At 43.3% G+C, this 23578-nt stretch overlaps 1 long non-coding RNA gene across 2 annotated transcripts in view; it reads left to right on the forward strand.

The window, feature by feature from the left end:
* Positions 1-863: 863 nt before the first annotated feature.
* LOC140314811 (uncharacterized) overlaps positions 864-23578 on the forward strand; it is a 110975-nt gene continuing 88260 nt past the window's right edge. For both annotated transcript variants that reach the window (XR_011917170.1, XR_011917172.1), the window contains exon 1: positions 864-1213. This is a non-coding gene — a long non-coding RNA (uncharacterized lncRNA). The remainder of the gene's footprint in view (positions 1214-23578) is intronic.

The following is a 23578-nucleotide window of genomic DNA, read 5'->3' on the forward strand; positions in this document are numbered from 1 at the left end:
GTAAGTCCCCGAATGTTTTAGTTTTACAGTATTCTAACATGTTTTGTTGAATTTGAATCTGTCACTTTAAAGTAGCACACATACAGATGCTGCAGGAAATCTCTGTGTCACTCTGTCTGCTTCTCTCGGCTCACTGTCCTCATTCTACAGCCTAGTTTTGATTCATGGTGTCCTGATAGTTTGCTGGGAGGAATCTGGGTCAGCGTGGGATGCCTGAGATAGCACAGGCTCAAGGCTGACTTGTTCTAGGAATACGTCACACATTGCTGTATAGAAACTGGACTTTTCAGGTTCAAAGTGGCACATTCTGCATAGTCTACCTCATATAGCCATCAGACATCAGATTACGAGTGCTGGCATTGTGACCATGTGTATTGTTGAGGTTAGTGATTAGACACAATGTTACCAGGCCTGGGCACACTGTAAAGAGGATGCAAAGTTCCAGCACATTGTTAGATATTAGATATTTCAGAAGGCATCTAATATGGACATGATTGGATGTGAATATGAAAAAGGATTGTTATTTTTAGCTGTGAGATAATTGCTGAAAATATTTCCAAAATTCTCTTTATGCTTTTGAACCAATTTTGAGCCAAAGAGTGTCATTTTGTCTCGCAAAGTGGGGCTTACCCCTTGAAGCCAAGTGGACTTTGGTCGAGCAGCAGCATTCCTGATCCCTGCTGAACTGAGAAATATAGGGAGAGGGGAGGTGGGGAGAGCTGTTAGAGAAGAGGGGGAAGGCAAGAAAAAGGGAGGAAGTGAGTGTTCATTACAAAGTGTTCCTCTTGGTTGTGGGCATGCCCAGTAGAGTTTGCTTTGCAGCTTGAAATCCAGCCTCTGAATTTAAACAGGAGGATATGAAGTGGCTGAGCGGACTTTTGTTGCTGCTCTGTCTCGCACTATCCTCCCCCCCCCCTCCTCACGCACAAGTGAGTGTGTGGAAAGACTTTTTTGTCATGGAAGAGCAAGAGGAGGTGCAGAATTTCTGCATGTCCAACACACTACCAGGGCGAAGTCAAGAAAATAATAATAAGCAGAGGGATAGAAAGACACCATTCTTTCTCTCCCTCACACCCTCCTTTGTCAATGACGTACCTCCGACAGAGCAGAAGGATCAACTTCAAAAGGCAGTCAGGAGAGAGCTGGAGAGTGAAACGTGAGGAGAGAACCAAGATGAGAGGCTGACTGGCGCTGTGTTTGCTGTGCTGTCCAGGTCAGTACCAAGAAAAATCTAAACAATTGCTTGGTCCTTTGCTTAGCTTCCCTTTGTGCTTGCAAATCCCTGCTTACATGGTGCAGACAGAGCTTTTACATGCTTATGTTTTCTGGGTTTCAATAATAGTGTGTGTTCTTGTGAGGAATTGTGTGAATGACAGGCAGCGCACAGTCTCCTCTTAGCACCAACCAGCAGTGTCACCCAAAGCAGAGCGAAATAGCTCCAGCTGCTCCCTTCAGCACTACATACGGGAACTGTTTTCATAGAACAGCTCAGATGTTCAGCTGCGTGCACGTGTTGAGAGAGGACAAACTCGTTGAATGTGGCCACGTGGTTGCAACAAGGGAGAAATCACTGAGACACACTCTAGACTGGGAACTTGCTCCCATTTCTGGATTATTAGAAGAGAGATTATTTTTTCCCTTTTATGAAAGGAAGTTTTCACAGTCTCTGAGAGAACTGAGGCATGACTGAATGATAAAGAGAAAAATATCTAACTTATTTGGGTTGCTAATTTCTATTTTTTAAAAGTTTCATGGGGACCCCAAGATCAGTGATGAATATACTCATTTTGACTAATGTAGTTAATAACTATGCGTCATGAAATGGACTTTTGTTAACCGATGGCGCTGAAACCCACGAGTGTTTTTACACAGTGATCAATATAATGATTTTTACAGCTGAGATTATGAATCAACAATAAGACCATCACTAATAATTGGTAATCGTTCTGTCCATATATGTGTGTGTGTGTGTGTGTGTGTGTGAGAACCAGCTCTAAGCATTGATCGTTTTAAAAAATGACGATCTGCTATTTATTCTCTTGATTATTCCTGCTTTCAAAGCTGAATCCATTCATATTTATAAATTCATAGGCAAATATATTACTGGATCACATTTTTTTAAATTTAAGTCTGCAAACTAATATCTAATCCATCATTTTTTGACATAGAAATAGTCCATGTTTTGTATGCCTCCTCAGTGATAAGCGGTGCTTGAATATGTTCAGCGCAGCTGTGGTTATCACCATCCCTGGCATACCACACATACTAAAGCTGAGACTCGATCCTTATGCTTCCGATAGTTTTCCTCAGCCTCCCAGTACATAATCACTTAACTATCTCTACTCATTTCAGTGTTTCAGCTTTAATGCCGTGCATCAGCTATTTGTCCCTGAGGAGAAAATGCTGTTTCCTGTATAACCTAAAACCCATGTTACGATTTTTTATGAATAACACTTTAATCGCTATTTAATTCAAAGTTTAATTTCGTATTAATGGATGATTTTATAAAATACTGCGCTATCAATTGAGAGGATTTATATTGTGTGTCCAGTTGGGGTCTGTCAATGCTGTTCTTTGTTTTTAAGATATAGTTCTTTATTCAGTAAATAACTTTTTAAAGATGGAACTCTAACTTCTGATAAAATAATATCAGTTTAGATTAAGACATGCTTCACAATAAAATGCAAGCCTGTGATCAGGAAAACATGGACATGCAGACTTTTTTTTATCAAATTCAGTAGTTACAAAGCAACACCAGCATTCATTTGCAGGCCAGTTATCAGACTCCAATATTCATTCTCTTAACCCTTTTAACTTGAGTATACCATGTTGCTCCTCAGCAATTTAATGCCCCACCTTATGCACCACCAAGTTGGAGTTAGGGTTAGACAGGATATTCAAAAAGGCTGACATTGAGGATGACAGTGCAAATAGTGGATTTGAAATTACAGCAGAACTTCAGCTGTTCCTATCATTTGTATGACTGGGAGAGTGAAGAGATGAAAAAGTCAGCCAAAGCATTTAAAGATGAGATTCTGTCAACCAGTTCTTCAAAGTTCCATCACAAGAAAGGCCTTTCATTTTGTCACACCGATTTTTCAAGCTGACAGATCTTTGAAATAATTTTTTTCTATTAAAACTCAATAGATTTTAGTTAGCTTGTTAGAGTTAGCTTGTCATGATTTGTACCACTCAAGTAAAACAGTTTTGTGTGGCTCTGAGGGACCTTTTGACAGAAATTGAGTGATATGAATTTCGGTTTTACATAAAATCTTACTTCAAAGCCTTGTGGGCAAATGTCATATGAAGTTTCTTATGATTTTTCATCTTTATTTAGACATTTATATTTATGAGTAAACATATGAAATGCAACAAGTGCATTGTTGTGTGCACCGTTTTTCCCATCTCTGAGAAGCAGCATTGTAGATCTAAATGAGGCGACTGTTGAAGCAGCTTCTATCTGAACCCTCAGGAGCTCATTTACTTAACCAATAGGATGAGAGGGTTCCCATGTGCCTCTGCCTGGGTCCCAACCCTGATGGCCCACCTGAGGCTTCATGATCCATCACACAGCAGGCGGCCATGTTTTCTGAAGGGGCCATGAACTTGTTACCTCCCTTGGCCTGTCTGCCTGAATGTCAAACTTATTTTTCTTTTCTTGTGTTCTCTTTGTCTGGTCTTCGCCCTTCCCAGGATTGCTGGTGTATTGAAATAATTGGACTGCATTCAGTGTGACCAGGTTTCCAGTGCAGCTTCTGAATAGAGATATCAAGTTTGGTGCCAGTTCCTTGTGACCACGATTTAACAGCTCCCTCCTCCGCCTTCCTCTAAGGTCGTGATGGGTCATCATCATGACTCCTGCCTCTCAGTACAATGACAGAACATCCATGGTACATTATCTACAGTGGGTTAGCTGGCCTGGAGCTCTGTCTATAGTCTATTCTTCCCTGGGATCTCTGGATCCAGCCTGTTCAACATGGCATACATTCAACATGGCAACCTCAAGGGGCTTTTATTCATCCAGCAGAATTCAATCACTTTTCCTTTTTGTCTCTCTGCATCTCTGCTGAGTTATTCAGAGTTTAATGAGGAAGGGAAGATAAAGGCAAGCGCATGGTTTGCTGGATGATGGAGAGCCTGCTTTTTGTTTCTGTTGGAGGAGCCACACAGTGAGTGTTCCTGTGAAATGAGTTCTGCTTTTTTACTAGAGGGGAAGGTGATTGAGATGTCTGAGAGAGAGCCAGGGAGTCTGGAAAAGCCGGGGTCATTAAAGTGTCAAAGGGGCTGCAGTTCTGGAAATATTCCTGTTCAGTTTTCCCCAGTTACAGGGAGTCGAGTGAGAAGAAAAGGAGGTACTCTTTCTAAGAGATGTTATTGTTTTAAACATTCATGCTCTGAGTTTGTCTCAGGCATCAAACAGTTATGTACCTCCACACCTCCAGTTCTGTGCATCATTCTGATGGCTACATGAGATTATCCCTCATGGGCATCAGAATATGACCCGAGGAAGTGCCTGGATGACGGGACTGTTGTTGTAAGGTAGAGTGTGGGTCAGAGTCCATACTGTGTATCAGCTGTCAAAACTTTGTTTGCTTTAGCACTGGCGTCATCAGTGAGGCACGGTTCTTGTGTCTAACATCTCAAACAGCACTTAGACTGGAGAGGTAGAATAGCTCAGATGGTTTATACACCAGCTCTCCCTGGCACACACGCACACACACACAGGCACAAAAAAACCAACATTGTCACTGAGGTCAGCACTGGTCTGTTACGCTACAGTTATTTGCTACTTCTCCCTCGAGCAGCAACCTGGTGTGGACATGCAGTTCTGAGAAAAAAAGGCTATTCGCAGAACAGTTTCAGGGGTTTTGACAGGTGATGCAGGTTTTTAAAAATATGGGTTGTAATCCCTTCTCACTGTGGTACATAACTCCCCTGAATTTGGCATTGTAGGACAGGTGAAATTAGTTGAAAAAAGACTATGCAGCAGAACAAATGAATGGATAGAAAGTTGTTTAAAATTTCAATCTGCAAGGGTGGTTTGCAGGCCAGGGTGGCAGTGGAGGGGTAAGAATTACAACCCCATTAGCAAAAAAGTAGGGGTGCTTTGTGAAATGTAAATAAAAATAAAATGCAGTGACCTACAAATCTTAAGTCTAAACCAAAATTTTGATCTCAATAGAATATAGTAAACATGTAAAATCCAAAGTGAGGCATTTTACTCCAGCAACAAATTGCTTATCTTGAATTTGATGGCAGCAACACGTCTAAAAAAAGTTGGGACAGGTCCGTGTTTACCACTGTGTAGCATCACCTCTTCTTTTAACAACAGTCTGAGAGACCAGTTGCTGGACATTTAGAGGAGGAATGTCGTCTCATTCTTCTCTGATATAGGATTCTAGCTGCTCAACAGTCTGGGTCTTCTTTTTTCATATTCTACATTCTGTGATGTTCCAAAAGTTTTTAGGTAGTGAAAAGCCTGGACTGCAGGGCCAGTTCAGCACCTGTGCTCCTCTACTATGATGCCATGCTGTTATAATAGTGCAGCACACTTATGCAGTGTGTGCTTTAACATTGTTTTGCTCAAATATGCAAGGCCTTTCCTGAAAAAGACATCATCTAAGTGGGGATATATATTGCTCTAAAATCTGTATATGCAATCAGTACTGATGCCTGTCCAGATGAGCAAGTTGCCAGTTCTTTAGGTAGTGATGCCCCCCAAACCATCAGAGATGCAGGCTTTTGAACTGAGTGCAGAAAACAAGCTGGGTGGTCCCTCTCCTCTATAGTTAGCAGGACAGTGTCCATGAGTGCCAAAAAAGAAGTTAAAATGTAATCAATCAGACCATAGGACAGTTTTCCATTTGGCTTCAGTACATTTAAAATGAGCTTTGGTCCAGAATTAATTTCTGAATCATGCTTAAATATGGCTTCTTATTTGCAAGATAAATGCCTTATCTGCATTTGTGGTAAACTGTGTTCACAGACAATAACTTCTGGAAGTGTTCCTGAATCTATGCAGTGTTTTCCATGGCAGAACAATGTCTGTTTCTGTTGCAGTGCTTCCTGAGAGCCCAAACTTAACAGGCTTCCAATGCTGATTTTCCCTGTGCACAGTTTGTACAGTAATGTCATCAAAAGATCCTCTAAATCAGATCCTGTTACTGACCTGTTGTCAATTCACCTGATCAGTTGCAACATACTTTTTATTACCAGCTTTCTCTTTTTATTACCACTTACATTTCCAGTCTGCTACTGCTCAGTCCTTTTTAGTCCTTCCTACTTTCAATGAAAGAGAAAATGTGTCACTTTCAACTTTTGTTTTCCATGCTTTGTTGTGAATATAATATTGGTTTATTACATTAGTTTAAAATATTTTCTTCACTGTAATGATGCAATTTACATCCATAAAATGTAAAACAGTCCTGGACAGTTTTACAACATTACAAATTTGTTTTTAAAATGAAATATTCTAATAAACATTATAGTAATATAAGAATCAAAATAGGGCCCCTGGTTAGCTGCCGAGCCATTATATGTACCCAACTGACTAATTGGCAGCTTCTATTTCTATTATTTCTATTCAACCTTTTTGAATAAAATTTAAATAAAATAAGACAAATTTATTTTAATGAGAAATAGAATCTATAAAGAAAAGAACACAGGTTTTGCTGTTTTATTTGGTCTTAGCCCATCAGAGTAAGAATTGACCATTATAACAGGAGTTATACATTGTATATTCCCTGTCCCTCTTGAATATTTTTAATTAACCTTTGTAACCCTTCGATACTGATCGCTATAGATATTCTAAACTTATAATTTATCTTAAAACACTTTTGACCACGTCAAAGTTCATGTCGTTGACCATTTTACTTCAAACTATTTTTTTATTGTCTCATTTCAGATATCTACTAGTTTTATTTGAAAGAAAAGGAAAAGTCACATGACCAGTTGAATCATCATCATTATTATTAGTAGTAGTAGTCATAGTATTTGTATTATTATCATTACTATGACAAAATCATGAGCAAATCGAAAACTAATTAAGTGCAGTCCTGATAATGTCACGGGTAGGTTCCTAGCCAACTCACAAAAAGGACCCAAGACCAGATGCAGACCACTGGGAGATATAGAGACACAGTGCTGATCTGCGAATTGGCAGTTGAGTTCAAATGTTTGCAGCAAGGCCAGGTGGTGTTGGACCGAGAGATCTTCAAGGTCCCTCTCCTCTTCGGAAAACAACCTCGAGAGGCCTTGACCAGAGAAAATCCAATGGTCGGCTCCAGGAGGCTGGATTGTTGGCAGTGACACAGCAGAGAGCAGCCTCAAGCTTCTGATTAAGCCGCTCTGTCTGCCCGTTGGACTCGGGGTAGTAACCAGACCTCAACAAGACCTTAGCCCCCAGAGCAGCACAAAATATTCGCCATACCTGTGAGACGAATGGGGGTCCCTGGTCGGACACCACTTCAGAGGGCATACCAAAACATGACTGATCACAAGATCTGCGGTTTCAGCGGATGATGGAAGTTTGTCTAGGGGAATGAAATGAAGTGGTCAATAATGGTGAGAATGGTGGTGAGGGGAGTAGTTCAGTGGTGAAATCCAGGGAGATGGGAGATGTGAGACCAGGGCCGACCAGGAACCACCAGAGGCTGCAGAAGTCAAGACGGTGATCAGTTGATACTCTTACTTCATAAACACGTAGTGCAAGCAGTCACGTACAGGGTCTCAGGCTCTTATCCTTCTTCTATGTAAAGAAGAGCCCTGCTCCAACTGGAGAAGCGTACGGCCTAATGATACCAGCTGCAAGAGACTCATGAATGTAGAGCTCCATGGAGTCGCGCTCGAGAAGGTTCAAGTTATACAGTCTGCTAGACGGCAGGGGTGCGCCAGGTAAAAGATCTGTGATGCAGTCATAAGGGCTGTGAGGAGAGAAAGACAAGGCCTTGTCTTTGCTAAAAACAGGAACACTTGAGACGAGGAACAAAATGAACTCAATCTTTTTGCAGTGGTTGCCAGAAACAATCAAGGTGATGGGTTTGTGTGTGATAGTGGTTAAGATACCTCCATCCAGAGCCGAGACCATGATGGGTGAAGGCAGGAGTTCCAGGGGAAGATGAAGCTGAGAGGCCACACCAGGATCTAGGAGGTTTTGTTCTGCTCCTGAATCAACTAGTGCTAAAAGTTCTTTGGTGGTATTGCCGGGCTGGATGGTCAGAGGTAGTGTTAAGCAAGGGAGGTTATCATTCTTACTAGCGCTCACCAGTAATCACGTCTCCAGTGGTGGGCTCTGTCGTTTGGCCACACTGCACAGGCAGCAATTACGTGATTATTAGAACTACAGTAGATGCACTCATTGGCCCTTAACTGGCAAAGTTGTTCCTCTGGAGGAGTCTTGCTCGACCCACCTGCATTGAATTGGGGAATTCCACTGACGGGGGTGATTCTGGCAAGGTGGTTCCAGTGGAAGGTCAAGAGGTGGAAGAACTGAGAGAAGGCCACTGAGGTAGTGGTTGTTGGGTGCGAGAAGTCCTCTCCCTCCTCCGCTCAGCTAGCCGGTAGTTTATTCGGATTATTAAGGTAATACGATCCTCGAAAGAGGATGTCTCCTCTCTGGAGGCTAACTGGTCTTTCATTTGATCATTGAATGCATTTAACAATACTCACTGGAGAGCATTTGATAGCCACCCTGTTTCTGCTGCCACGATGCGGAATTCAATGATGAATTCAGCCACTGACTGACTTCCCTGTTTGAAATTTAACAGTCGTTTGGCATGGCTGAGGGCAGAACTGGTGGGTTGGCTGCTGGTAATGTGACAGTATGTAGGGTTACAAGTTTGACAAATCTCCTTTCGACACAAATGCATCACAAGCACGAGAGAAACCTCATACGTTAAGATATTTTTTTAAATACTCATCCTTTGTGTTACTCAAAAAAATGTATTATGATCATTTATTGATCTGCAGCTTATCTATCTTTGTATTTTTGTGCATGTGGTGCAGTAAACTGTCACTGGAACATACATTTTTATGTGTTGACATTCATAGTAGTCATATACTCATTTAAAAAAACCTTTAAGATAAAATGATGATAATGCAGGGTCTACAATCCAAACAAAAGTAGTCAAGTCAATTCAAGTGCAAAATCTAACAATCCAGTCCACAAATGGGATAAAACTATTAGATAACTATTATTCTACTGTGACTCAACCCTTTATGAAGAAAATGATATTGACGCCGTGTGATTGTTGTGTGTTGGGGACTTGCAACCATACTCCTGGCCTCTTTCTTTTTAACTTTCTCCATCTGAATCTCTATCTCCCCTCATCCTGCCTCCATCTTTTTTCTCACACCTTTCTGCCTCAGTAGGGGTGAGTTGCAGGTTGACAGCCTCACAGGTCTCCTCATTTTGCTGTGTCTGAGCCAGCAGAGATTTATAGTGATGATAAAAGCAGTCTGGAGGGCAATGATGACCAAGAGCCCTGATGCAGGAGGAGGAAAGAGGGGAGAGGCCGGGCTCCGTCTGGCTGCTTCTCTGCATCTGAATTCACGATGCTGCTTGAATTACTTTGCCTATTATGAAATTAAACAGGAGATATTTTATAAAGACATGGTGTAGTTGTAATGTCAAAGACACATACCCAGTTTCTGTTAGATTACTGTAAAAATGTGAAAAAACTAAGACTTGCTCTAAACCCCAAAATCTTGGAGTGGCTCTAATTTCATCAAAAAACAGAAATTTATCAGCTTGTTACATAAAAGAAGGCTTTTGTTTTGTGAGCTCTTATTGTCAACATGGATGGTTTTATGTCAGATATTAATTTCTGCGCAAACCTGAAGTAGTTTTGACTTAAAAGTAGTTCATGTGATGTTTAGTATATTCTTGTTGACTATTAGAAGTACTGAACATGCCGTGCTCAGCAGGATGAAAAATTAGAAATCTAGACAGGAGGTGCAGCAGTGTAGACGCACACAGCAGTCTTGCAGATTGGAAATAATAAGAGCACATGTGTGTTCACAGTGTTGGCGGTGGTCTTCCCTTCAGTCTTCTCCTCATGCTTTTTACTTTTTTAGACTGCACATAAAGTGTCCATGCTTTGCAACCACATTTCACCTGAGGCCTCATGCTGAAAGATAAAGACAAGCAGCATTTTAACACCATGTACACCCTGAACTTATATTGACAATCACATCTGCTCACTTTGCCACATTTGTAATTTGCAAATATATCATTTTTGCAAGATTTCCTGATCTCCTTTTAGCTTCTCAAAAAGAACATTGGGATTTGGCCTTGTTGACCCCACTGATCACCACACAACACTTTTTACAACAATTAAACATTTTATTTGTTCGTTTTGTTTCTCGGTTTCTGATTTTGCACACACTGTAACAGTAAATAAGGTTCTTTCTAGGTGTGGCTGCAACTCCACACGGTGCATGCTGACTGTTGCTTTCTTTTCTTTTGGTTCATGCACTCTACGTCCGGCACTATAAGGCCAGGACTTTCAGCTCTGTCTCCCACTGGACAGCCATGGCGCTGTCAGTAAACAAAGACCATGTTTGGTTGAAAGCTATTTGCATGAATAAAACTTTTTTTTTTTCAAATGTTGTAAGACCAAGTATATATATATATTTAGATTTGTTACAGTATTAATCACATGGACATTCAAATATTTGTTTCTATTTTCTTTTTCTTCTAAACACATGTTTCATCATTAGGCCACAAGTGCACAGTTTTAGCCGAACATAAAACATGCTTAAAAAAATTCCACTCTCATCTATGCTTTGCTGTGGTCATGTACTTTTTGTTCATTTGTTAGTCGGGAAAGGAAAAAAAATGTTGGTAAAACAACAGACTGTTAACCAGCATAAAGCTTTAGGTTGTTTTTTTACTTATTTCATTTGTTGGATCTAGAAATGTTGATGGTACACATTTAAAGCCAAAAACTATGCCAGACTTTGTGGTTATTTGATTTCACTGCTTCAGTTTCAAGAAATTATTTAGCTATATCCTTGTAGAGTGAACCCTCAGAGCTCCCTCAGGCACCTGCTTATTTGACCATGATGAGTTCAATTTTCTTCTCCGAGTGAGCAGTGAATTGATAAAGTGCACTAAACTGCACCATTTTGACTCAGTACGCAAGCTTGTGTCTCTCTGTCTTTGCTCCCTGTTCAGTTCTTCAGTCTATTCATATGCTAATAAAGGTCAGAAGATGAGGGGGTTCTCACGTTCAATGTGAAACTTGGCCCTTTGTGTAGCTGTAGGTCAAGCTGCTATGACGGAGGCCAGAGGTGAAATCAAATTCAGCTAAAATTCCTCAGTGAAACTGGCCTTGGGCCGGACTGTGCAAGGCAGAACTGGACATATTGTACGGTGTAAGCCACTGCTCTGCGAATGGCCAGGGATGTCAGCTTAGCAAACAGCCACTGTAGAGCGTTAAGCATCACCGAACTGACATGTCTTTAACTTGAGGCAAACAGTTTCTTTGCCAGACCCAAAAGTCAACATTGGACAATTCAGCAAAATCTTGGACTGTTAGTTGAATTACTATATAGATGAAAATATGTTAATTCCATTTATGATACAGATTCTATTTAAGATATCAATCTACACAGTATCAGGGTCTGTAAGGATTTTAAATAATAAGTTAATCTCATAAGGTCAGATTCAAATTAATAGATAAATCAAAATTATACTTTGTATACATCCATATTAGTGTGTTTTGATCTGTTTTGATATATATACAATATGTAGACACAAGTATAATCAACATGATGTTTGATTCTTTTGATATGACAGTTATCTTCAATACCAGTGTAATATTCAGAATACTCATCATCATAAGATTTATGTAGTGTGATGTTGTGTTTATGCAGAGTATACACACAGTCTGCCATTTTCTTGTATGAACACATAAAGCACTGCAACTCAATATCACTCACTCAGTGGGAGGCCTGAGTTTTTTTTCTGCAATTAATGATCTAATTAAGGGATGAGGCTGACCTTACGCGGGGAACATGTGCCTTGTGCAGGCTTTGTTTAACTGCTGCGTTGTGGCTGTTGTGTTGTGGTTGCACACCATCAACCTCCCTGTTGTGCTGCTGCAGTGAATACCTGCACAATTGTTTCTAAATACAGGAATCACTCAGATAATGACCATAAATCAAAAGCTTTGTGTAATCCATGGTTGATATGATTTGAAAACTGAGGGTTTGAAAGTTGCCCAGCTGTAACTTGAGAATATGCGATTGCAGCGCAGCTCAAACGGTGGCAGCAGATGTGTGATGCTGGTGTAATAAGATACAGCAAACAACATCAGTTGTGCATTTAGAAGTTTAGCTTGAGTTGCATTAAGAAAATCCAGCTTGACAGAGATGTTTTGCCTTAAAATGTAAGAAACATTTCTAGTGTGCAGTATGCAAACATTTGCAAGGAGTTGATCAAATATACTAGAGACATTCATAAATGGGTCATAGGGTCACTCCTTGACACTTGGGTCCAGAAAACATGGGAAGAAACAGTAAAATTCTGACGATGGTGTTACTTGCTGACTGCTCATTAACCTTGAGAACCCAGTGAGCTGCTTTAAATGACATTATGGAACTATTATTCTGTGCATTTAATCATTTGTAGCCTGGTATTGGACTGTTGGCTGGATGACCTCTGGTTTCGTGCTTGAAAGTTCTGTACTGCAAAGCTTCAACTCAAGCCATCAAACTCTTGTAAACATGTTCATTCAACATGTTTTTACAATGGCCTGTAATTAAGGGCAATTTTTATGAAATATATCATAATTGTTCATCTCAGTTAATGTACAGTTTTTTATCCTTTTTAGCTATGCAGAAAAGTAAAATCTCAAAGTGAGTCATGCTACAGAGACACTGAAACTAAAGGCTGAAGATAGATAATTTTGAAAATGACCTTGTCAAACTGCCAGTGGACTTTTATGAACAGACTGCTATTATGGTTGTGTAACCCTGAGTAGCACAGAGAACTTGTTTTTTTTCAAAAATACATGTTCCAACAATGGCATCTCTCCCTCAAAAACATTCTATAAATGGTTGACCTTGATGGTAAAATGCATCCACGAACCAGAGCTAGATTTATAAAAGACTTTTTTCAACACAAAAATGTTAAAACACCTTGAGTTTCCAACATGAACAGTGCTTGAGAAATGTGGGTTTTATGCAATGCAGTTCCACAGGAAATAAAAGCTGCCCAGATTGAGGTGAACACATTTTATAAGTAGTTACTTTACTTATACCACTACAACACATTTTCCTGTTCAATATCCTGTTTCAGCAAGGACAGAGAACTGGAGATGCAATTTTTCAAATTACTTTAAACATGCACCCTTCTGGGAAAGAGGAGACTGCTATTTAAAGCTGGCTTATGTTGTATTGAATGCCTTGACGTGCCCTAACACAAAAATAATAAGAGGAAAACAAGCTGAAAAATTCACAGAGACCCTTCATCTTTATCCAATTATATGTGTTTGTTTGGCAAAAAAAGTCCAGATTAAACGGAATTAATCAAGCCTCTCAAAGCAGTAGATGCAGGGGCTTAAAGACAAAAAAATTCTGTTGACAGAAGATGTAAGCTTGTGATGGACTGAACAGTGAAAGGACAATAAGGCACAAAGTAAAAAAAGGGTGTTTTATTTAACCCAAAAATAATCAAGCTCAAAGTATACAAAGTAACAACAAGAACATGGGCCCATAAAAGAGGTCAAAGTAACCAAAATAACTGGTAATAAAACAAGACACTAACTCAAACAAACTGACCTTCCTAAAATGAGACAAAATGGAAACTAAAATGGTGGCTGATCAGCCCACAAAAACAAGGTGAGAACACAGAAAAAAAACTAAATCTGAAATAAACAACCCATGTGACCTTCCATCGCTCCAGGTCGATCATTCAAGATTTTTTGCCAACCACATTTCTTCTTCACAGATAATTGTCCCCCACTATCATTCCAGTTTTTTTGATAATACGTTACAACAACTTCAGTTTTATCTGAATTTAGAAGCAGACAGTTCTGAGTCATCCAGGTCTTTATGTCTTTAAGACAGGCTTGTAGCCTGACCAACCTGTTGGTTTCATCTGGTTTCATAGGTAAGTACAGCTGAGTATCATCAGCATAGCAATGGAAAATTATGCCATGCTGTCTAATGATGTTACCTAATGGAAGCATGTATAAAGTAAAAAGAATCGGTCCAAGCACAGAACCCTGAGGAACTCCATGACTTACTCCAACGTGTGAGGAAGATTCTTCATTTACAAGAACAAACTGGAATCTATCAGATAAATATGACTTAAACCAGCCTAATGCAGTTCCTTTAATGCCAATAACATGTTCAAGTCTCTGTAACAGAATGCTGTGATCGATCGTATCAAATGCAGCACTGAGATCCAACAGGACAAGCACAGAAACAAGTCCGCTATCAGAGGCTAAGAGGAGATAATTGGTAACTTTCACCAGTGCTGTTTCTGTGCTATGATGCACTCTGAATCCTGACTGAAACTCTTCAAAAAGATTATTTCTATGTAAAGATCACAAAGTTGAGCTGCAACTATTTTTTCAGGAACTTACATCAGTGATAATAGTGGGAAGGATTCCATCAATCTTCTCTCTGATAGAAACAATTTTATTGATAAAGAATCTCATGAAATCATCACTGCTGAGAGTTAAAGGAATACATGGCTCAACAGAGCTCGGACTCTTTGTCAGCCTGGCAACAGTGCTGAAGAGAAACCTGGGATTATTCTTATTCTCTTCTATCAATGATGAATAATAAGCAGTTCTAGCTTTACGAAGTGCTTTCTTATACATTATTAAACTATCTTTCCAGACTAATTGAGACTCTTCTAAATTAGAGGAACGCCACTGTCTCTCCAGCTTTCTTGCAGTCTGCTTTAAAGCAGCTGTGAATTATACCAAGGAGCCAACCTCTTCTGACTGATTACCTTCCTTTTCAGAGGGGCAACATTGTCCAGTGTTGTACGCATTGAAGCTGTAGTGCTGTCAACAAGAGAGTCAAGTTCTACTGGAGTAAAATTTAGGTAGCCATCCTGTGTCATATCAGCACATGGCAGTGAAGAAAAGGATGATGAAAGCAACTCTTTAAATCTGGTTACAGCATTCTCTGACAGACACCTTCTATATGTAGAATTCTTCTCAGAAGCTATAGTCAAGTAATGTAAATTCAAAAGTTATTAAAAAATGGTCAGACAAGACAGAGTTATGAGAGAACACTGTTAACTGTTCACTCTCAATGCCATAAGTCAGCACAAGGTCAAGGGTATGATTAAGACAAGTAAGTAGGTCTGTGAACACTTTGAGAAAATCCAATAGAGTCTAATATAGAATTAAAGTTAATATTTAGGCTGTCATTTCCAACACCTACATGAATATTAAAGTCACCCACTACAATGACTTTATCTGTACTCAGCACTAAATGGGATAAAAACTCTGAGAATTCAGACAGAAACTCAGAATAAGGGCCAGGTGGACGATACACAACAACAAACACAAGAGGTTTTTGTGATTTCCACTTTGGGAAAAACTGAGAATCAGAGATTCAAAAGAGCTAAAACTAATCTTGGGTCTAGGACTGATTAGTAACCCTGATCTGAAGATAGCTGCCACTCCTCCTCCTCTGCCTGTGGTTGGAGGAACGTGAATGTGGCGGCCTGTTGCCACTGTGGGTTCTCTCAGAGAGACTCAGAGACAGCGGACGGTTCAACGTATAGTTTATTTGACCCTTTTTCACGAATGTGGAGTCGTTCGCAGGCCTTCCCTCCCGATTCGTGCTGCCGACTCCACTTCAATCCTCCTTCCAGCTCCAGCACGCTACTGAGTTTTTAAAAGAGGAGAGTGATTAGACAAGTGACTGCCGGTGTACTAATCACTCACCTAGTCCTGCTCCCCAGAGCTCTCTCCACAGCTCTCTCCTGCAGCTGATGCACCATGCCCCCTCCACATACCTCCACCGCCTGACTTTGGCCGGGGAGCCGTCCGGCCTAACCTACCCCAAGCAGAGGGTGAATGGGCGCCCCAGCAAGTAATACCGCAGAGCGCCCACCGCCCACCGGATGGCCAGGCACTCCCTCTCCACCGTGCTGTATCTGGTCTCCCTCTCGGATAGTTTCCGGCTGATGTAAAGCACTGGGCGGTCAAGGCCCTGCACCTGCTGGGACAGAACAGCCCCCAACCCCCTTCCCGATGCATCAGTCTGCAGGTCAAATGGGAGAGAGAAGTTAGAGGTGTGGAGAAGAGGCTCCCCACAGAGGGTCTGCTTTACCCTCTCAAGTGACGCCTGGCACTGCTCCGTCCACCGGACCGGATCAGAGGTAAGCGGCAGCATACGCAGCATGTGGCCGCAGGACCCGATCCATAAGGCGTTGAAATGTGGCTGGGGCCCCGAACAACCCGAACGGAAGTGTGACAAATTGGTACAACCCGTACGGAGTGGAGAAGGCCGTTTTTTCCTTAGACTCTGGAGACAAGGGAATCTGCCAGTAGCCCTTGGTCAAATCCAGTGTCGTAAAAAAACGCGCAGTGCCCATGCGATCCAGGAGCTCGTCGACCCGGGGCATAGGATAGGCATCAAATCGTGACACATCATTCACCTTGCGATAGTCCACACAGAACCGGATAGACCCATCCTTCTTGACTACAAGAATGATGGGACTACCCCAGGCGCTGTTAGACTCCTCAATTACACCCATCTCCAGCATAGCTTCCAATTCTGCCTGAACCACTTTTCTCTTGTGCTCAGGTAACCGATAGGGACGTGAACGCACTGTCACGCCCGGGTGTGTCTCAACATGGTGTTGAATAAGGCTTGTGCGTCCTGGTAGGGGGGAGAACACATCAGCGTAATGCTGCTGCAACTGGGCTATGTCTGCTCTCTGGGACGGTGAGAGGTGGTTTTCACAAAGGAGCGAGGCGGGATTGGTCGATTTTGGGACCTCAGGCCCTAACTCATCCCTCTCCGCAATTGCCGTCACCAAGGAAATCAACTCCGCCTCTCTCCACGCTTTAAGGAGGTTGAGGTGATAAATCTGTGTCGACCCTCCCCTGTCAGATTGCACAAGCTCATAATCGACGTCACCCACCCGTCGTGTGACCACAAAGGGACCTTGCCACTTGGCGAGTAATTTTGAGCTAGAAGATGGGAGCAACACAAGCACTTTATCTCCCGGTGAAAATTGTCTTAACCGAGATCCTCTGTTGTACAGCCGCCGCTGACGTTCCTGGGCCCGGACCAAATTCTCCCGTGACAACTGCCCTAGTGTGTGGAGCTTTGATCTCAGGTCCAGGACATACTGAACTTCATTCTTACTGGGGCTTGGACCGTCCTCCCAGCTTTCCTTAACCAGATCCAAAACCCCACGTGGTTTTCTGCCAAACAGCAGCTCAAAGGGAGAAACCTCGCGCACTGCAAACAGCAGAGGATCAAGCCACCTATCCCACTTACTACAATCCTCGTGCACAAACTTACGGATCATGGACTTCAACGTCTTATTCAGGCGCTCCACCAGGCCGTCAGTTTGAGGGTGGTAAACACTGGTTCTAATCGACTTGATGCCCAATAATCCGTACAGTTCTCTCAGTGTTCTTGACATAAATTGGGTGCCTTGATCAGTCAGGATCTCTTTCGGGATCCCGACTCGGGAGATAACTTGAAACAGTGCCTGCGCTACACTCTTTGCAGAGATGGTGCGCAGAGGCACTGCATCTGTATATCATGTTGCATAATCCACCAGAACTAACACAAAGCGATATCCACGTGCGCTCCGATGAAAGGGCCCGAAGAGGTCCATCCCAATACGCTTAAATGGGACCTCAATCAGCGGCAATGGGCGCATGGGCGCTTTCGGGACGGCCGGTTAGTTAACCAACTGGCATTCGGAGCAGGACGCGCACCAGCGGCGCACGTCTGCCCAAATGCCTCGCCAATAGAACCGGGCCATTATACGATTCATCGTTTTTTCATACCCCATATGCCCCGCCATCGGGTTATAATGAGCCGCCTGGAAAACGATTTCCCGACGGCTTTTTGGCACCAACAGCTGTGTTATGATTTCCTCTGTCTGAGTGTCACGACTCACTCTGTACACTCTGTCCCTGCACAATGAAAAATGCGGATATGTTAGCACTGCATCAGGGCGCAGCATATGACCATCAATTTTTATCACCTGATCCAAGGCATAGCGTAGAGTATCATCACGAGACTGCTCGAGTGGAAAATCTTCCATGGAGTCGAACACGGGAACCGACGGAGCCTCCTGTGAAGGTACCGTCGGCTCCCCCTCCCCGTCTGCAGTGTCGGACAACCTCGCGTCACCGCTGAGCACAGCACACATATCCCATGACCCTGACGGTCGTGAGCGCACCCCTACACACTGCCCCACTAATCTATCGAACCCGGGCCAATCGGTTCCCAAAATCAGGGGGTGCGCCAGGCAGAAGCTAACCCCGGCCTTCACACTATGCTTTTTCCCTTTACAGCGAATTTCAACCGGGACCACGGGGTATCTGTGAATATCCCCATGCACACACCTAATATCCACCCATTCTGCCTCTATCAAAGCCCCAGGTCGAATCAGATTCTGGTGAACTATAGACTGTGTGCAGCCCGAGTCCACCATTGCCTGATGTGTACCCCCCTGAATCCTTACCGGAACGCTGTACGTCCCTCCTGGACCGGGGTAGGGCGCTGGAGGGCCAACAACCCGAATCACCTGTCCGACCTCCATGAGCGGGCACTCGCGGCGAAAATGACCGGGCTGCCCGCACCTCCAACACTCCTGCCCCGCCACCTGAGGGACCCTCTGTGGGTCGGGAGCAGGACTTGTAGCGGCTGGAACCTGGGGTGGAAAGAGAGGGCAGGAAAGGTTAGTGCGGGGGAGAGGAGACGGTCGTGCTGTTGCCAGCTGAGAGCCAGCTGTTGACAGCCTCCTCCGGGGCGCTGGTGTTGGCCGGCCCAGCGACGCTGGCCAAGCCTCCGGTGTCCGGCCCTGGAAAAAAACGGCCAGATGGTCCTCCGCGAGGGTGATCGCGGCCTTCAGGTCAGTGGGTCGGTGGCAGCGTACCCACTCCGCCGTACCACTCGGCAGCCCCTCCACGAAGGTGAACGGACGGTCCGTGGGGCCCAGTTTGGTCCTTCTGAACCGGCGGCGATGGTCCTCCGCCGAGTACCCCAGGCGATCCAGGACTGCCCTCTTGACGTCCGCGTACTGGCTTTGAGAGCGAGCAGGAAGGCTCAGCGCCGCCGTTTGGGCGTCCCCAGACAGGAGGGGAAGCAACCGCACGGCCCACTCCGCCTCCGGCCATCTGCACGCCGCCGCCGTTGCCTCGAACATCCCCAGAAATGACTGAGGGTCGTCTTCAGGCGTCATCTTATACAGGCCGACCCCAGCGAGCGAGGGGGTCGGTGCCGCTGCCCTGGCTCGAGCCACCAGTGCTTCCAGCAGCTCCATCTGCCGTTCCGCCTGGCCCTGCAGTGTGGCCAGCTGCTGCCTGCCGAGAGCCGCCTGGTCCCGATTCATCGCCGCGACCTCCGCCAGCATTTGGGCGAGAGCTGTAATGGGCTGTTGCGGTTCCGTCATGTCTCCTCTGGTGAATCCCAGTTGGGTGCCAATGTGGCGGCCTGTTGCCACTGCAGGTTCTCTCAGAGAGACTTAGAGACAGCGGACGGTTCAACGTATAGTTTATTTGACCCTTTTTCAAGAATGTGGAGTCGTTCGCAGGCCTTCCCTCCCGGTTCGTGCTGCCGACTCCACTTCAATCCTCCTTCCAGCTCCAGCACGCTACTGAGTTTTTAAAAGAGGAGAGTGATTAGACAAGTGACTGCCGGTGTACTAATCACTCACCTAGTCCTGCTCCCCAGAGCTCTCTCCTGCAGCTGATGCACCACGCCCCCTCCACAGTGAACATCTAAATAGTCAGAGGGAGTTGATTCATTAATGCTAACATGATCCTCCTGCTGCAGCCAGGTTTCTGTAAGACAAAATATATCAATATGATGATCACAGATCAAATCATTCACTGACAGAGACTTCGAAAGGAGAGATCTAATATTCAGCAAACCACATTTAATAGTTTGATGTTTTTGTTCAGTTAAAGTTTTTGTTTTAAATTTTTTTTGCACAAGAGGATTTGCTCCTTTTGTGTTTTTTGATTGGGGGGGGGCAGCATCAGGTGGGAAGCCGCAGAGAAGTGTGTAAGACTACAACTCTGCATCCTGGTCTCAACCCTGGGTTGTCATGTTTTTGGATGACTAATAAATTCGTCCATATTTCTAGAAATGAGAGCCGCTCCTTCCAAAGTGGGATGGATGCCGTCTCTCCTCATCAGACCAGGTTTTCTCCAGAAAGATTGCCAATTATCTATGTAGCCCACATTGTTTGCTGGACACCATCTAGACAACCAGCGATTGAATGAGGACATGCGGCTAAACATGTCATCACTGGTCAGATTTGGCAGGGGTCCAGAGAAAACTACGGTGTCCCACATTGTTTTGGCAAAATTACACACCGATGAAACATTAATTTTAGTGACCTCCGATTGGCGTAACCGGGTGTTATTACCGCCGACGTGACTAACTATTTTACTGTATTTACTCTTATCCTTAGCCAGCAGTTTTAAATTCAAAAACCCGGTGACTGGCTACTTTACAACATTACATTTATTTTTAGTAATTTACCCCCAGCAATAATTATGCCAAGCAAGCAATGGAGGGAGAGGTGCCTTAAAAAGGCTTTGAAGATGCAGCTACAAACTTCAAAACAATCAACGCTTTTTTTAGGAGGTGAGTGGCAGGGCTGGAATTTCACGAGGGCCACGAGGTTAATCAGTAGCCTATATACTAGTATGTTTATAGTGCCATTTACAGTCACACTGTACAGTCCAAGCTTAATTAAACTGAATACATTAAGGACGTGGACTTACAATCATTGTTTTATTTTATGGCCTTGGTGCCCTCAAAAAACTTGACAACACAAAAAGCCAAGTGGCCATGCCCCTAAAATGACAAAATTCCAGGCCTGCATTTGGCCATGAAGGACCAGCTATCATAGAATAAAACGTGCACCATGAATAAACTACAGATCTCAGAACATGTAAAATGCATGACACATGAAACAGTCCAAAAGAACTAGTTTGAATTTTAGAAAACTGACACACCACAGATAGCAAATATTTCATCACCTTCTAGCAGTGAACTAAACTACCAACACTGGGAAATTCTGCAGCGGACAATTTTTTGGGCAGGTTTGTCTTGTGTGGATTCAACTGCTGAGATACATTAGTGTAGCATGAGCATGCCAACAGGGGAGGGTGAGACTCAATCTGGTAATCAGTCTTGTAACATTGTATCTATTAATCCCAGTAGTCTTTGGTAAAAGCTTGCAAAACTACCATGTGAAAATTTAGATGGGTGTTGCTGATTATCTACAAGTGACTATAACTATGCATCTATACAAAATCAATGCAGTAAATGTCCACTGACCTCAGTTACTCTTGAAACTTGATTCTTCGTGTAGCTTTGCAGTCGTTTAACCTCTGTCGGTGGGGTTACATGGCACTGTAAATATCGGGTTAATGGCTAAATTACAATAAGACTGAGTTACTAAGTTCACCTTAGTCTGACTAAAAATTGGACCGGATCGGGGTACTCGCAGTCGGATTAAGACCCCGAGATAACTCGGTTGATAGTCGCACTAAAAGTGCTTGTAGGCGGTGAAGCACGTGGTGAATTGGACTTTGCGTTCTGCGCATGCTCCAGATTTTTTCCCAGGATCGTGACCCGGGAGTCGAAGGAGACGATATTACTGTTGTTGTCGCCGGCGTTGGAAATAAATAAACAACGTGATGGAGAATGCGCCGTTGTGCATCGCGTTTGTGCCATAACCAGCTCATCACAGATGTAGAGGGACGCAGCTTCATCTTGCTCTTCGTTCGCCATCTTTCTCGAATGCCTGAGTTTTTATGTTGTTGGTGGTGAAGACGTCAACAGGAAGTGGCTCTATTACCACTATGGTGGGTACAGCACCACCTATTGTACCGGGGTATCATATGCTTTGTGCCAATGATTCCATTTATTCACCGCCATGTATACTTGGATAATTACCCTCGCTCAGATAAGGAGCATTTCATGTCCTTAATTTGTGTAATGATTTTCAAGAAACCCCGCCTCTCCCCCGTTGACCGCTGGGATGGCTCCAGCCCCCCTGCGACCCAACCGATGGAGTAAACGGATATAGAAAATGGATGGATGGATGGGTTTTCAAGAAACTATGTGATGCATCATCATTGTCAGCTAAGATAGTGTGGATGAAGAAACTAATTAAACTAACTCTTTCCAATGCATGGTACAACTCGTCTTTATATGGCTCTTCTCTTCACTTTCCATTGCTGACAGAATCCAACCAACATGGACAATATTACCTATTTATCATCACAACACCTTGTGAAGCTGCAGGTGCACATAAACTGGGTGCAAAACTTCCAAGTGAATGTAGTCATTGCACTGTGAGAGTGCAAATGACTTTTAGTAAATATGTGTTTGACATGTTTCCAGTGCATCCCTTTAAATGGTAAATGGACTTGTACAGCGCTTTTCTAGTCTAACTGACCTCTCAAAGCGCTTCACTACATGCTGCATTCACCCCACTCACACACACTCATACAGCACGTCTTAAGATTCATAACTACGTGCTTTCTAATCATTCATACACATTCATACCCCCAATGATACACTGGGAGGCAACGTGGGGTTCAGTGTCTTGCCCAAGGACGCTTCGACATGTAGCCAGAGTCAAACCACCGACCTTCCGATTGGTGGGCGACTGCTCTTCCTCCTGAGCTACAGCCGCCCCTTTGCATCCAAACTGTATTTACTTGAGTTAATTTCACAATTGTTTCATCATTGATCAAGAAAAATTGTGTTTGCGTTGTATGACAAATTAAGTTTGACAGATCTAATTCATACTTTGTTTTTCTCTCTTTAAGCACTGAATTTGTGATTAAACATATAGAAATTGACTGCAGAAGTTTGTAAAACTGCTTTCATTACATGAACTTGTAGTGCACACACAGTTTTAAATCAGAAGACCATGAATCATTAATCTGGCCAGTCTGTATCTTGTTTAGATTGCACATCATACTTCTTGCTCGAAGTTACTTGAGTGGTAATAGTTTCATGTGTAAGCTTGCTTTTGTGGACAGAAATGTGAGAGATTAGTGCAGCATGAGAGTACAATGAGCAGGTGGGTAAGAGTGCAGTCAATTAAAGCAGAATTGGTGAGGGCAAATATGTTAAATAACTGCTTCTTACCACAGCCTATTGCTCCATGTGACAGGTAATTATTTTGGCCACCAGCAGACCTCTGAAAAGCCTCCCTGCCAACCTCTCTCTGGGGGTCATCTGTGGGTAAGATAGCCATGCTGTGATGTAAGGGGCTAGCTTGTGCTTTAGATCTTGAGGTTGGGGCTCCACTTGCACTTTGTACATAATGGCAGAATGGTAGGAGAAGGGTGTAAGGGGGTGTGGTGGAGAGCAGGAGGTT

Source organism: Leuresthes tenuis, unplaced genomic scaffold (assembly GCF_036924035.1).
Source record: "Leuresthes tenuis unplaced genomic scaffold, fLeuTen1.0.hap1 SCAF_9, whole genome shotgun sequence".
In the NCBI taxonomy this organism is placed as follows: Eukaryota; Metazoa; Chordata; class Actinopteri; order Atheriniformes; family Atherinopsidae; genus Leuresthes; species Leuresthes tenuis.